Source organism: Centroberyx affinis, unplaced genomic scaffold, assembly GCF_046629955.1.
Source record: "Centroberyx affinis isolate AG114_WGS23_722 - 3 ecotype Tasmania unplaced genomic scaffold, CSIRO-AGI_Caff_v1 ptg001131l_1, whole genome shotgun sequence".
NCBI lineage: Eukaryota > Metazoa > Chordata > Actinopteri > Beryciformes > Berycidae > Centroberyx > Centroberyx affinis.
The window spans coordinates 847,556-861,367 of NW_027279670.1; positions in this window are offsets into that span (position 1 = coordinate 847,556).

Below are 13,812 nucleotides of genomic sequence, written 5' to 3' on the forward strand. Positions count from 1 at the left end.
CCCTCTCCCTCTCCCATCCCACTCTCACAGGGCTACTGGTACTACAGCAGCAGTGGAGGGATGGGAAAGTGCTGCTCTCTCTCTCTCTCTCTAGTCGGATCCCTCCCTGGGTTGCTTCTGAGTGCGTGTCATAGGTTTGTGTGTGTGCGTGTGTGCATGTGTGTGTGTAAGCATGAGAGAGAGAGAATGGGCATTGTTCTGTTTGTTTACATGACTTCAAGGAATAGGTGGTAGATTTTTTTTCCTCCCCCTGTTGATACCCTTTGCTCTAATTTGTCTCTATACCCTCTCCAATTTTCTCCTCCTTTCCCTTCAATTTTCCTGTTTTCTCCTCTCTTGCAGCTGTTATAGTCTGCCCGCTTTCTGACAAAACAAACACACCAACATGCTCCTATACGAAATCAATCCAATGCTGTGATTGTGTGTGTGTGTGTGTGTGTGTGTGTGTGTGTGTGGTGGGAAGCGGTGCTGTTTATGTGTAAGAGCATGTTTTCTGATAATTCCTGTGATACACACAGATACAGGGATAAGCGGAAAAACAATAGCGGGATACATACTCATGCCCATTCATATATATACTGTATATATATATATTCACCTATTTTGTCAGCCATCGATCTTGACTTGTCTGTCTCCCCTTGTCAATATACTGAGAATTAATAACTTTGTAATGCTAAGACAGAAGGGAATCGCCTGTGAGTTGTCTGCATCCCACAAGCACCCAGATGGTTTGTGTTTATCCATTGCACTGCCAGAGACTAAGTGACTGATTCTCTTTTTGTCTGGCTGGAGTTTGCCATCAATAGAGAAGCCCATTCACATGCAGCACGCAGACGTCCCGCTCACATCTTATGCATTTAATAAAGGAATGATGTGTATTTATTGTAGTGCAGAGACGACACCAACCTTACGCACTCAGTCAAGTGTAGTGTGTTTGAAGTGAACAGGGAGATGCTCTGGATATTGAGGTGTGTGTATGTACAGTGTGTGTGTGTGTGTGTGTGTGTGTGTGTTTGTGGGGAAAGGTGGAAGTCACGTAGAACATGTTGCTGCAGAGACTAAATAAGGATGTAGGAAGAATGGATAGATAATGTAAAGACAAAAACAACAGCTTTTTTAAAAACCTTTATTTCTCCAGGAATGGTTTTCTGTGCATGCAATTCACACTCTTTTTCAGCTTCACATTCAAACAGCTGAACACGTTCACACCTGGGAGCTGGCCAGGACAACCACAGTCTGCTGTTGGCCACCGAGCAACTCGACTGGAGCAGTTCCACTGGAGGGGTTGGGGGGGGGGGGGTCAAGTGCCTTGAGCCTTGCCTTGCTCAAGGACACAGTGGTTGTTAAGGGAACAGAGAGTTGCTGTTCATTTTCCTGGTCTGTACAGGGATCCAAATTTCTGGTCAACCTGGAGAGGGCAGAAGGATAGTGAGTGAATGGAGTGAGGGAGGAAGAACAGAGGGAGCAAGAGAGGAAGGATAGAGAGATGAAGGTAGGAGGGAGCTTGGATAGCAAAATGAAAGAGGAAGGAAGGAAAGAGACAGAGAGAGGAAAGAGGGAGGAGATACAGGAACAAGGGATGAAGGATAGAGATAAAGGAAAGGGGAAGGAGGGAGGAAAAGAAAAGATGAAGGAAGGAAGGATACAGAGAAAAAGGAAGGAAGGATACAGAGAAAGAATGGAGGGAGATGGTAAAGAAAGACATGAAGTCAGACTTGAAAAGTGAAGGGACGCGTCACCAGACGCTAAAGGGATTTCACTATTTATGCTTATTTTTTAAAAACTCAATTTCACTCTGTCCCCTTGAGCTGTTTAGAAAACACGTCAGTAGCAAGTGTGTGTGTGTGGGTGTAATACTGTATGTCTGTGCACATACACATTTGTGTGTGTATCTGTGTATACTCAGCTTCATGCTAGTGTTTATTTAGTGGTGTGAGATGACACACATGCACACACACACACACACACATGGGCATGGAGAAGATCAGAGCTGCACTAAACTATAACTGCACTAACCTCTCCACCCCATGATCCTTTGAGACAGCAGAAAGGGATGGCCGGGTCACTGGGAAATGGGTGATGGAGAGAGAGAGAGAGAGAGAGAGAGAGAGGGAGAGAGAGAGATCATGTACCAGGAACATGTTTGTTACTTTCTAACTGCTCCCGGGTGAACAATAAAGCATCCTTTTCCATTCTACAGATCCAAGCCGCCGTTTAGCCAAGAGGACTTTACCCTCTAGACAGAGCGAGGGATAGAGAGGAAAAATAGATTGGAAAAATGGTCAAGTGTGAGGAGCGGAAGAAAGATGACGGGGGATTTGTGCATGACTCTCTCTCTCTCTGTTTCCCCTTGTTTTAGAAGGAAGTGTGGCAGCTTAGGGCTGGGGTGGCCTTTCTTCAGGAGACTCATCTGCACGACTCTGACCAGTGGCAAATAAGTAAGGGCTGGATGGGGAGTTTTTTCCATTCTAACTTTAAAGCAAAGGCCAGGGGTGCAGCTATTCTCATAGATAGAAACATTCCATTTGAGGCCTCTATCATTACATCAGATAAAAATGGGCGTTATATTATTGTTTCAGGTAAACTTTACAACAAGTCAGTGATTCTTGCTAATGTGTATGCCCCCAATATTGATGATGTGCAGTTTTTTAAGAGATTTTTTTCCCAACTTCCCGATCTCAATTCTCACACTCTAATTCTTGGTGGGGACCTTAATTGTTTCTTGCATGCAACTTTAGACTGCTCCTCTCCCAAACTCACTACTCTTAGCAAATCTGCTGCTTATATTAAATCATTCCTCTACGAGTTTGGTCTTTCGGATCCTTGGCGGTTTCTGTATCCTACAGGGAGGGAATACTCCTTTTTTTCCCATGTTCATCGTACCTACACACGAATAGATTGTAGATTTTTTTAATAACTTGAGTGTTCCGTCCCTGTCACAAGATTTGCAAGCTGAACTTGAGGTGCCCATTACTCAGGAGGAGATAGCAGCCACCATATCCTCTATGCAGTCAGGTAAATCTCCAGGCCCGGATGGCTTCCCCTCTGATTTTTTCAAGGAGTTTTCTGCTGATCTCGCTCCATTATTGGGTGTAGTATTTTCAGACTCCTTCTTTTAATCAAGCCTGTATTTCTTTGTTACTAAAAAATGACAAAGATCCATCAGATTGCGCCTCTTACAGACCAATCTCATTATTAAACACAGATGTAAAGATTCTAGCAAAAGTTTTAACCCGCAGACTAGAAGATGTTCTTCCCACAGTCATATCCCCAGATCAAACTGGGTTTATTAAAAATCACCATTCATTCTTTAATATCCGGTGTTTATATTTATATATATTTTGGTCCTGCTTTCTCCTCCTGGGTTCAATTACTGTATACTTCCCCTTCGGCCTCTGTGTTAACTAATGGTCAGTATTCAAAATATTTCAACTTATACCGTGGGACCCGGCAGGGTTGCCCTTTAAGTCCGCTCCTCTTTGCTATTGCCGTTCAGAAGCTTGTGATCGCCATTCGCAAAAGTGACCAGATAGTTGGTGTTTGGAGGGGAGGAATGGAACATAAGGTCTCACTATACGCAGACGATTTGCTTCTCTACATTTCAAAACCTCTCTACCAGCAGCCCTCTTGTAATTTTTTTTTTTTTTATACATTTTACATACATTTTTTATTTGCACACAAAGGCCATACACTCCATCCCTAACCTCACATAGACACACACAAAAAAAGAATTAATATGCAAATATGCAATTTGTTAAAAACCAGGTAGCGGAAAGGAGAGAATAAGGTAATATACCAGATTAGATCATATTATTGCATGGTGTAAACCCAATCAGTGAGCCTACTTTACAAAGATAGCAGTGACTTACCCTAATGTTCTACAAGTGGGAAAGTGTCAGTTTCAAATCGGAGGTTTCAAACGTCCATAACTGTTAGTTTCTACTTGTTAATATAACCATGCAGTCCTGTAGGGCCGGTGCCAAAAAAAAAAAAAAAATTGTAGATCACTCAAACAGGTGTAAACAAAGTTTGTGTATTGTCCCATGATCTTAGAAAAGTGTAGATTCCAGTCAATCCAGTTCAAATTTCCAAATACCTCATGTCGAAAATTCGTTACACCATTAGAGGTTCAGAGAAAAAATGAAAGTGTACTGAAGTGTACAGTATTTGTTGCTAGTATATTTATTATTAATACTTATTCATGTATCAACCTTTGCTAACATTATCATTATGTTTAAATTGTGTTCCTTTATGTGTATCCTTTAAAATATTTCTTATGTCTTTTTTTTTATACAGTTCCAATCTTAAAAGCACTTTCTTATGGTCAGCTCTGTGTTTATGTTTGGGTGGGTGTATGTATGTGGGTTTGTTGTGTCGGGTTGATATAAGACAGAAAATGCATGCTGTGGACTCTTGTTGTTACATTTATAACTGATTGTTTAATAAAAAGACCATTGAAAGAAAGAAGGAAGTGTGCCTTCCACATGTGAGGTCTGCTAGTCTTATGATGCCCCTCTCTTCTTCTCTAACCTCCTTTCCTTCTCCTCCCCACACTCCGTCGGGCCTGTATCGGTTTGCCTGTGGGTCTGTCTTTGGTTTTCGCTCCCTAAGGCACACTAACCCCCGTAGCCCATGTCACTGTTTATATAATGCCCTATGCCATAGTCCTCCATTTTCAACAATAACATTCTCTAATGCTCCCTAATGCCGACTAATGCTCCATAATACAACATAACTCCAATGTTTAACTCCCTCAAACTCAATCAGGTTAACCCTCCTCTGGAATGCTAAGTGTTGATATGGGGAAACTCTGGGAGGCAGGGGTTCACATTTAACCCCATGGGAATTTAGTTTTTTTCCCCTTTGGAGAGATGTGATTGGCTATAGGAGGGGTGACTGACAGGATCTGGCATGCCTAGAGCATCTCCCTCCTTTTCCATGCTTGACCCGGGAGCACCAAGGTCAGTATGCTTTCTGCACTTCAGCCTTCCTCCTAGCACTACACTCAGTCCTTCATTCACTTACTTGCAACAAGTTCTCCACCTCCAAATGTACCCACCACCAGAAACAGGGTAGATGTGAATTTAGGACTATGACCTATTTAAACCTATATAACTTCTATGCTTCCCCTCCCCCTCCACTTCTCCAACTCACTTCTCGCTGAACCCTCCAAAAAACAAACACATCCTTCCTGCATGTGAGTTGTGAGTGTGTTTTCAATTTATGTGTGCACTGTGTGTGTATGTGTGTGTGTGTGTGTGTGTGTGTGTGTGTGTGTGTGTGTGTGTGTGTGTGTGTGTGTATGTGTGTGTGTGTGTGTGTGTGTGTGTCCATGCGTGTGTTTGCATCTAACACTGAGTGCACATGGTCCTCTGGCAGCTAGAAGACCCATTAAACAACCAGTCTCATGATGGGGAGTTCTGGCTAGCTGGTCAGCCAATAAGAGGATAAGAATCTTGGTCTGGGCCTGACTTACACAACAGCAGCATTATACAAACAACACAACTAATACCGAGCCCACAACAATACCACTCTGTGTGGCAAGATCCCCCTCATCCTCCCTTCCTCCACCTCACTCACCCCCCCTCCAGGTTAAATCAGTTTACTTTTTATTCCCTGGTCCAGCATGATCCATGCAGCAGCTCAGTATTGAGTATAAATGTCATGATCATCACACTCCTAGAGGCTTTGCAGTTGTGTCACAAATGTCCCAGGAACCACATTTGGTGCCATCAATATAATGCAGAAACTCACAGGGCAACACAAATACTCTACACCAACTCAACTTTGGTCTCAGCTTTGGTGCGCATGCACACATGCATGCAAAGGCACACACTGCCAATGTCAAGCACCTGTGCTCACTGTGTAGGTGAGGACTCGTTCACCTCAGGGCGTCCCATCCAGCAGGCAGGTACTGTAGGTGTCATGTCAGTTAGAGTCTGAACCGGCCACTCTCTCCGTTCACCAGCCCTTCTCATCTCACTCGGCAGTCACAGAAACTCACCGGCTGAGCCTGTGCAGCAGAGGTTTGATTCTCTGCCCGAAACTGAGACTAGCCTGGCCTGGGGCCGGGTCGGGTAGGAATTTCCCCTCCATTTCTCGGGCCCAGGCCAGGTCGGTCTCGTGGTCAGATATCTTTTTTTTGGGGGGGGTGGGGAGTAAGCTATTTGGTGTGATAATCAGAATGTTATATGTAGGCCCCGGATATACTGTATATATATAGGCGTGCGCAAAGGCTGCTCGGGTTTGTTGAACCAACTGAAACAAGTGTCGCTTCCGTGTTACGCTATTCATTAAGATCCTGTGCGTAATTCTTTTTTTTTTTATGATTTATTTTAGGCATTTATTGATAGTGACAGTGTGAGAGAGACAGGAAGGTATGGGAGAGAGAGAGGGGAGGACATGCAGCAAATGACCGCGGGCCGGATTTGAACCCGGGTCACTGCGGGAAGGAGTGAGGAGGAGTGAGGAGACTGAGCCTTATGATACGCGCTCTACTCGGTGAGCCACCGGGGCGCCCCTCCCGTGCATAATTGAACAGATTTCTGTCATTCAAATTTCTCTGTAATTCGCAAAGTCTGATTGTTAATTCCTTGTGTCAATTATGTTTTTGTCACCAGTCAATCAAAGGTTACAATTTGAAATGTAAGTGTCGAGTTTTCGCTGGCTACGGCACCACTTGCAAGTCCTTTGCAAGAGGAAGTAGGCTATTCAGTAAGATCCCGCACGTAATTCTGAACAGAACAACTCGGAATTAGTTTACTTATAAACAGCCAACTTACTAAGAAAATTTCGGTTTTAAACCGGGCTTGGGCCCATAAATGCAGCCAATGGGATGGGCCCGTGCCGGGCTCGGGTAGGGTCGGGCTTGTTTTTTTGGGCCCGATCTAAGGTCTGCTCTGCAGGTGTCAGACTGACAGACAGATATACACACAGGGACAAACAAAGCTGAAAAACACAGCTGGCAGTGTGCTGAAGTGTTCCTGTCAAGTCAAGTTTATTTATATAGCCCTTTGTCACAAGCATGTCTCAGAGGACTTTACAGAGAATGTGTCTAGCTAGGTCTAACTAAACACAATCAACGGTGAACAAAGTTATGTAAGACAAGCATAACAAAAAAAAAAAACACAGGTAGGCAAGAGCAGATTTAGCAAGACAAACAATCTACCTATTCTACATAGCCTAACCTACCCGGCACCCCAGCCTTAGACCCTAAATGCACACAAGGAAAAACTCCCAAGAAAAACCTTAGTAGGAAAACTTGGAAGAAACCTTGGGCGGGCTGAGGCAAATAGGGATCCCCCCCTGGGATGGCTTATCGTGCAATAGGTGCCGGGCAAAACATTGACAGAGTCATGGGCAATAATAATGACAGAAGCAAACAGCGAGAAACAAAAAGAATGAGAAGCGGGGGGGGGGCAGCGCTAGAAAATTCAGTGAGACGAGGGCAGCAGTCGTAATTCAGGGTCCAGGCGAGAACAGCGGCAGGGAAGAGCAGGGCAGCACTGACAACGAAGAGCCAGGGCAGCACCCGTCACTGCCAGGTAGAACACTGCACTGGAGTCAGAGAGAGGAGAGAGAGGACATAAGGCGGCGTATACACACACAACACAACCAGACAAACACACACAACACACCCAGACACACACACACAACACACCCAGACACACGTACAGAGGAAGGGGAGAAAACAGCTGCGCACAGAACACACAGGGTCAGAGACACGATAGGTGTCTGTCGAGGTCAGAGGTTTAAGAATGCACACACACGCACTCACAGATGCATACCGGTGTCAACGCACACACACGCACAGGTGCTGGCACACACACACACACACACACACACACGAACACACACACACACACAGAAAATGCTGCTCCAATATCCCAGACTTCCAAAATATACCTTTTTGCTGCAAACAATAACAAACAACTGCCGATTTTAGGTTTCCAGGAAGTACGAAGGAAGTTCCCAGGGGGTGTTTCCTGTTAGTTTGACTGCATTAGGTGGTGAACTGCAATCTATTCTCAGCTCTGCCTTTATTTTACAGCCCGCTAATTACGGTGAAACTAGTTTGTAATTATGGGTTACTAATAAAATAGCAATGCTGTAGTTACAGGGTAACAAAACAAGAAGTCTGGGAATTAAGAGGCAACAATTTTGTAATTATGAGAGATTTATAAGGTAGTTATAGTGTTACTGTTTTCGTAATTACTGCATACTTTAAAAATACTTACAGGGTACAATAACGTAATTAGGGGGAATAAACAAATGTTATCGGTGATTAAAGGTTCATGCACTGGAAAAAGGCCATTGTAAAGTGCTACCCATGTTTCTATTAACTAGATGGGTCGATGCAAAACCTGAATTGAAGATGAATAACTTTTCTTTTTATTTTCCTAAATCCCCTCAGATGTGATAGTAGGTAGTAGTAATAGGTAATAGTAATATATAGTAGTAATAGTAGTAGGTAGTAGTAAGATTAGAGTGAGCTAAAGTGCAATAGGAATTAGGAGATGTTTTCCGCATATAAAATATGGTATCTTAATACAAATTCCAAATATTCCAGTTTTTTAATCATGTGTAGTTTATAAAGCATGTACGAAGTGGGACAGCTCTGTCATCAAAGTTTACTGGGGCCTGAGCTTCATCTGATGAATCATAATGCAGCTGGACAGAATGCAGAGTTCATAGAATTTAGAATGTCAGTGTCATAAAGACAGACTGACCTGAACACAAACACAGACTCACAGTTTCATCTCTGATCGGTGTTCACCTGCACATTGAGAAAGAAAACTCACGTTGCATTAATTTGGAGAAACATCAATGTAAATGGGGGGCTTTGATGAGGGCCTAGGCAACAGGGACGATGACAAACCAGAATGATCAGTCTTTACCGGTTTATTTTGGATGAAAATAAAAAAATAGAAAATGTCAAGACAGTGTACAAAAATGAATAATTCAATACAAAAATTAAAAGAAAAACATCTAGTCAGACTTTGTCAAGCTCGATATAACAATCAGACAACTTTAGGTTTGCTCAAAACAACAAACTGGTGGTTGGGACAGAGCATTCCACATTGTGCCCACAACCTCTCTCTGCCATGTCTGAGCACAGACTGGTTAAATACAGGCCTCAATCAAGCCTCCACTCCATACCACTTTCCTAGTCCAGGGTGGTATGAAGTTTCACCTACAACACAGGTAAACTTTTAGACAGAAATCAAAATATCACATGTTACCCATACAATTAACACAACTAGGTGTAGGTTTCTAATCATCATTATATTCCATTAACAATAATAACAAAGAATAAGCACACTCTCTAAAATAGAAACCTTCCCACATAATGGTAGCGCCTAATGACATCAGTCACGCATAAATACTGTGCCGACGCCCGGCAGCACTCTTAGAGGTGTGGGAAAACCAAGAGGAGGCATGTATGGTCTGTGTAATTATTCTGTGGTGTATTTAATAAATGTTTAGTGCTGGACCAGTATTCTATGTGTCTGTGTTGTTTGTAAAGTGGTGAAATTGGTAACAAACAATTTGTGTAAACCTAGCTAGCATAGGGTACTCCAAATGTTTGCTGTTGTCAGGACTGCTCAGATGGAAATGACTAACCTAAAACATGTAGAATCTGGCTAAGGAAATGTGCATATGACTAGGGAAATATGTATACACAGCAAATGTTCAGCATGAATATTTTACAGTAGCATACACATATAACTATGTGTCTAAGGATCTAAACAAGAGAAAAAGAGAAAAAACCTGTGTAATGACTGTGAGCAGTCACATTGTCACAATCAACAATATCTACCTTTTAGAAAGGAAACCATGGAAAGTGATTCCCATCTTGGTAAGCCACATGTGTTTATAATTTTACTATTTAACAGGAAATATTAATACAGAGGACTCATGGTTATTTGATAATTAAGATGTTGCCATTGCATTTCTTTCCGCATCCATGCTAATGGTCGCTCGACTCAATGCCCTTAATGACGATCGCCATGAAAACATCAACTGCATGTTTGCGAAAGTCCTGAATAAGGAGCATTATCTTTATGCTGAAGCCTCTAGTTTCTCTGGAGTGACTTCTGAACTCGACTGTGACCTTTCACCTCAGTCTGCTGTTGGTCTCGGCTCCAAACCTACTTGTGGATTACAGAGCCTCAATATATGGGAACCAATAGTCAGCACAGCTTCATCAGCATACAAACTTCTCTTGGATATGGAAAAAGGAGACCTTCGTCCCACAGAGAAAGAGTCTCCTCTCATGACCGACAAAGCGTTAGGTAATGCTGGAGCATCCATCCACCCAGCTCAGCATGTTGAGTCTCAATCCAACCTGCTCTGCCTTGTTGAGGCTCCATCCCATGAGACTCAAATGACTAATGACTTCAAAATCATTGAGAGATTGAGGCTGCTTCAGCACTCCCCCTTTGGTTTTGACGATGACTACCAGCTGGAGGCAGTTGGACAGAGATACCTCTATGCTCCCCCAGGTGACACATCTGGATTTGTGGCTGACTGCTGCTCACCCTGTGTATCCTGGGCTGCCTGGATGAGTGGGAGCCACTGGTCAAATCCCACTTTGACTTGGAGAAGGAGGGATTTGGTGAGGAGGCCCTCTACGCTTCATCACATCTCTCTAGATTTGTAAGTGACTGCTCCCCACAATATGGGCCGACTCTGGACCAGCTTGACAAATGGGAACCAGTTGTCAGCAGCACTGACTCTCACCTGATGCAGTTCCTCTCAGTCCTCCTGCAGTAAGAGGAACTTGCTGAAAAGCACGTCTATGCTTCGTCAACAGTGTGTTCTACATTTATGGCTGCCTGCGCTGCACACCATGCTCCTACTCAAGATCATATTGATGAATGGGACCAATCGTCAAACCTGATTCTAAACTGCTGCTGTTCCTCCAGGACTTGGAGAAGGAGGACAACAATGTCCTTTTATCGTAAAGACGGCAACGGTCAACTCCTGTGCACAGACTGAGGCCGCTGCTGAAAGCTCTGTCACCGTCCTGCATCAACCTGAATGTTGTGAGGAAACAAAAGTCACTGTCCTCTCTGCTGGACCTGACAATATCTCCACCTCAGAGGAGGCCCCCCCCGTCTCTCTTGCTGAATCAACCAACCTCCTTCAGGAGTCCCAGACTCCAGCCATCCAGGTTGAGGTCAAAGCTCCACCAAGTCTTGTAGTTGAAACTGTAAAGGACACTACGGTCTGACCCTGGAAAAGACACTTCCACCTGTCCAACTGGTCAAACCTACAGGACCTCAGAGTTCCAGTGCCAAAGACAGCCTGTCGACAAAACCAAAGAAGAAGAAGTGTGGCTTCTTTTCTTGGCTATCCCGCATATTCCGGCAGAAGAACAAGAAATCTGCTGACAACATGGCTGCAACAGCAGAGACGCCGCTCCAACAGACCTGCTAGACAGAAGCAGATGAGCCAAAGCCCTGCTTGACTGCTCTCTCACCTGCAGTCCACTTCTGAACTCCTGTCATCTTCCTATCCACTTTACACAAATCAACAACTGAATCATTTTATTTGAATACATTTATTTGCACACTACTGTTAGTGTCTTTGCATATTTCTTTAAAATGGCAGTTATGGGTAACCTGTTGCCTAAAGCAGTGAAAGTGAAATGGAATTAGTAAATATATGTTGGCCATTAACATTTTATATACCTCTATTACAATCAATCAATATTTATTCTACATGTGGCTGTTTTTTCACTGAGAGTCCATTTTGCTTTTAATATACCACTTGTTTTCTGTATAAAAACAAAAAACAAAAAACAAAAAAACATATTTTTATTACTTAACACATATATCTAGAAGCTGAGGTACTGGAGTCATGAGTTTTTTGAAATATAAAAAAATATATCAATGTCAAACAAAATCATTTTTAACATTTGAGCATTTGAATATCTCAAGTGTTAAAAAAAGTATTAATGTCAGACAAAATCATTACACATGTGACCTCACTGCACAAGGGACACTGATTGAGGTCAATTCGGTTTCAGTTCAAAATGTACATATAAACTGCTATGGAAATGAGTAACATAGGAACCTTTTTATCGCAAGATATTTCCACTTTTTGAAGTTTGTAGAGGAATCTACTTCCTGAAATGCAAATGAACTCATCCTGACGCTGGAGGCAAAGATAGAAATACACTGATTGCAGACCTGACAAGTACATGGCTGTGGCAAGCGGGGGTGGGATGGATTGTGGTAGATGGAGAGAGACAATGTGTGACCAGATGCAATAAGCAGCATGTGGACCCTGTTGACCCTCTCCTACATATCCTTTTGTTTAGGAAGAGGAGAGACTGGGAAGTGTGACGTTAGTACATGGAAGAGAGTAAGAGAGCTACTGTGTGTGACTTTGTATTATCACATGTGAGGTGTTGTTGCTTTCTGAAAGAGCAAATTAAACTGTTTTGTTGTTGTGTTTTATCCCATTGTCCATGTTCCCTCTGCCCAAACCTTGTGCCACAATGCTCTTAGCTGTGTGTGGCAAATATATAGGCAATGCAAATTCAAAATGCAAATATCTTATTGAGGAAAAAAATATGTCAAATGTTTAACTCTGGTTGGAAAATATTGGCTTTTTTACAAACATATAATGGCTATGCATTTTACAACCAATGGATATTCAAAGTTAAAACTCTGCCCAGTGCGTTTCGGCCCTATTACCTATTTTTTTTATATATATAATTAATAGCCAGATAAAATATAGGCTTTTAAGCTATTTTGCAGTGTCTTGCTTATCTTTTTCCTGATATGCATTTGTAAAATCATATGCAATACTTTGCCTTACATTACGTTAACTTTCTGAAAAATTTGACGTTTGCAATTAAGACCATGATCTGATTAAAAAAGTGTACAAATAATGATCATGTGTACAGCTTGTGCTAATTACCAACCCCTGTCATTAGAGTGGTTTTTGATTAAGCAACCATTGTGGATTGCTAATGCCCAGGATAACCAAGGTACTGCTTGATTCCAAGGAGTTGGATTAACATAAATAATTATTAGGGCAGATGAAATGGAATTATTAGGGCCTTACTGGTCAAGCTGGCAGGCTGGTATTAGATGTACCAGCTTCTGTTTGTAAACCCAGATTTCTAGCGCTGAATTACAATGTTGTTTTCATGGGGCCTTTATGTCCTTCACACATTCTGCTCACACACTGTATACTGAACAACTCAATAAAATGTCAATAATTAGAAGCGCAGCACAGCATCAAAGTAAAACCAAATGATGCCTGGTTGGCATGACATTCCCATAAAAAATTCCCAAAGCATCAATTCATAAATGCTTCCCTGCATGCTGTCAAGAAGTAAGCTCCTGCGACAATCTGTGTCTTATATAGGTGAAACTCATATATTTCCTCCACATTAAGCAGCATCTGCGTGTGTTCCTGTCAAGGCAGCCATCTCAGCAGGCTGGCAGAGGCGGCAGGTAGAGTCTGACACCAGTAAACAGCTCTGGGACCTGGATCCGTTCCAGCACAACCAGTCCAACAACACACTAGCACTAAACCATGTCAGTGTTTCTAGGACAAAACAGCTGACGTGGTGAGAATTATCAATTCTGTAAGCTGTTCATATGGTCTCTTTCCCCCTCTCCCTTCCGTCCTTGATATGTTAGAATCTCTGTTCTCTGTTGATTTGCATTGTGGTTTGTGTGAATTTGTGACTCCTCAGGAGTTCACTACGCCCCTGACACCAGGCACAGTGCAGAGAATATGCTGTAGCTGAAATAGCAAGAATTTTTCATTTTACTATGAAATGCATGC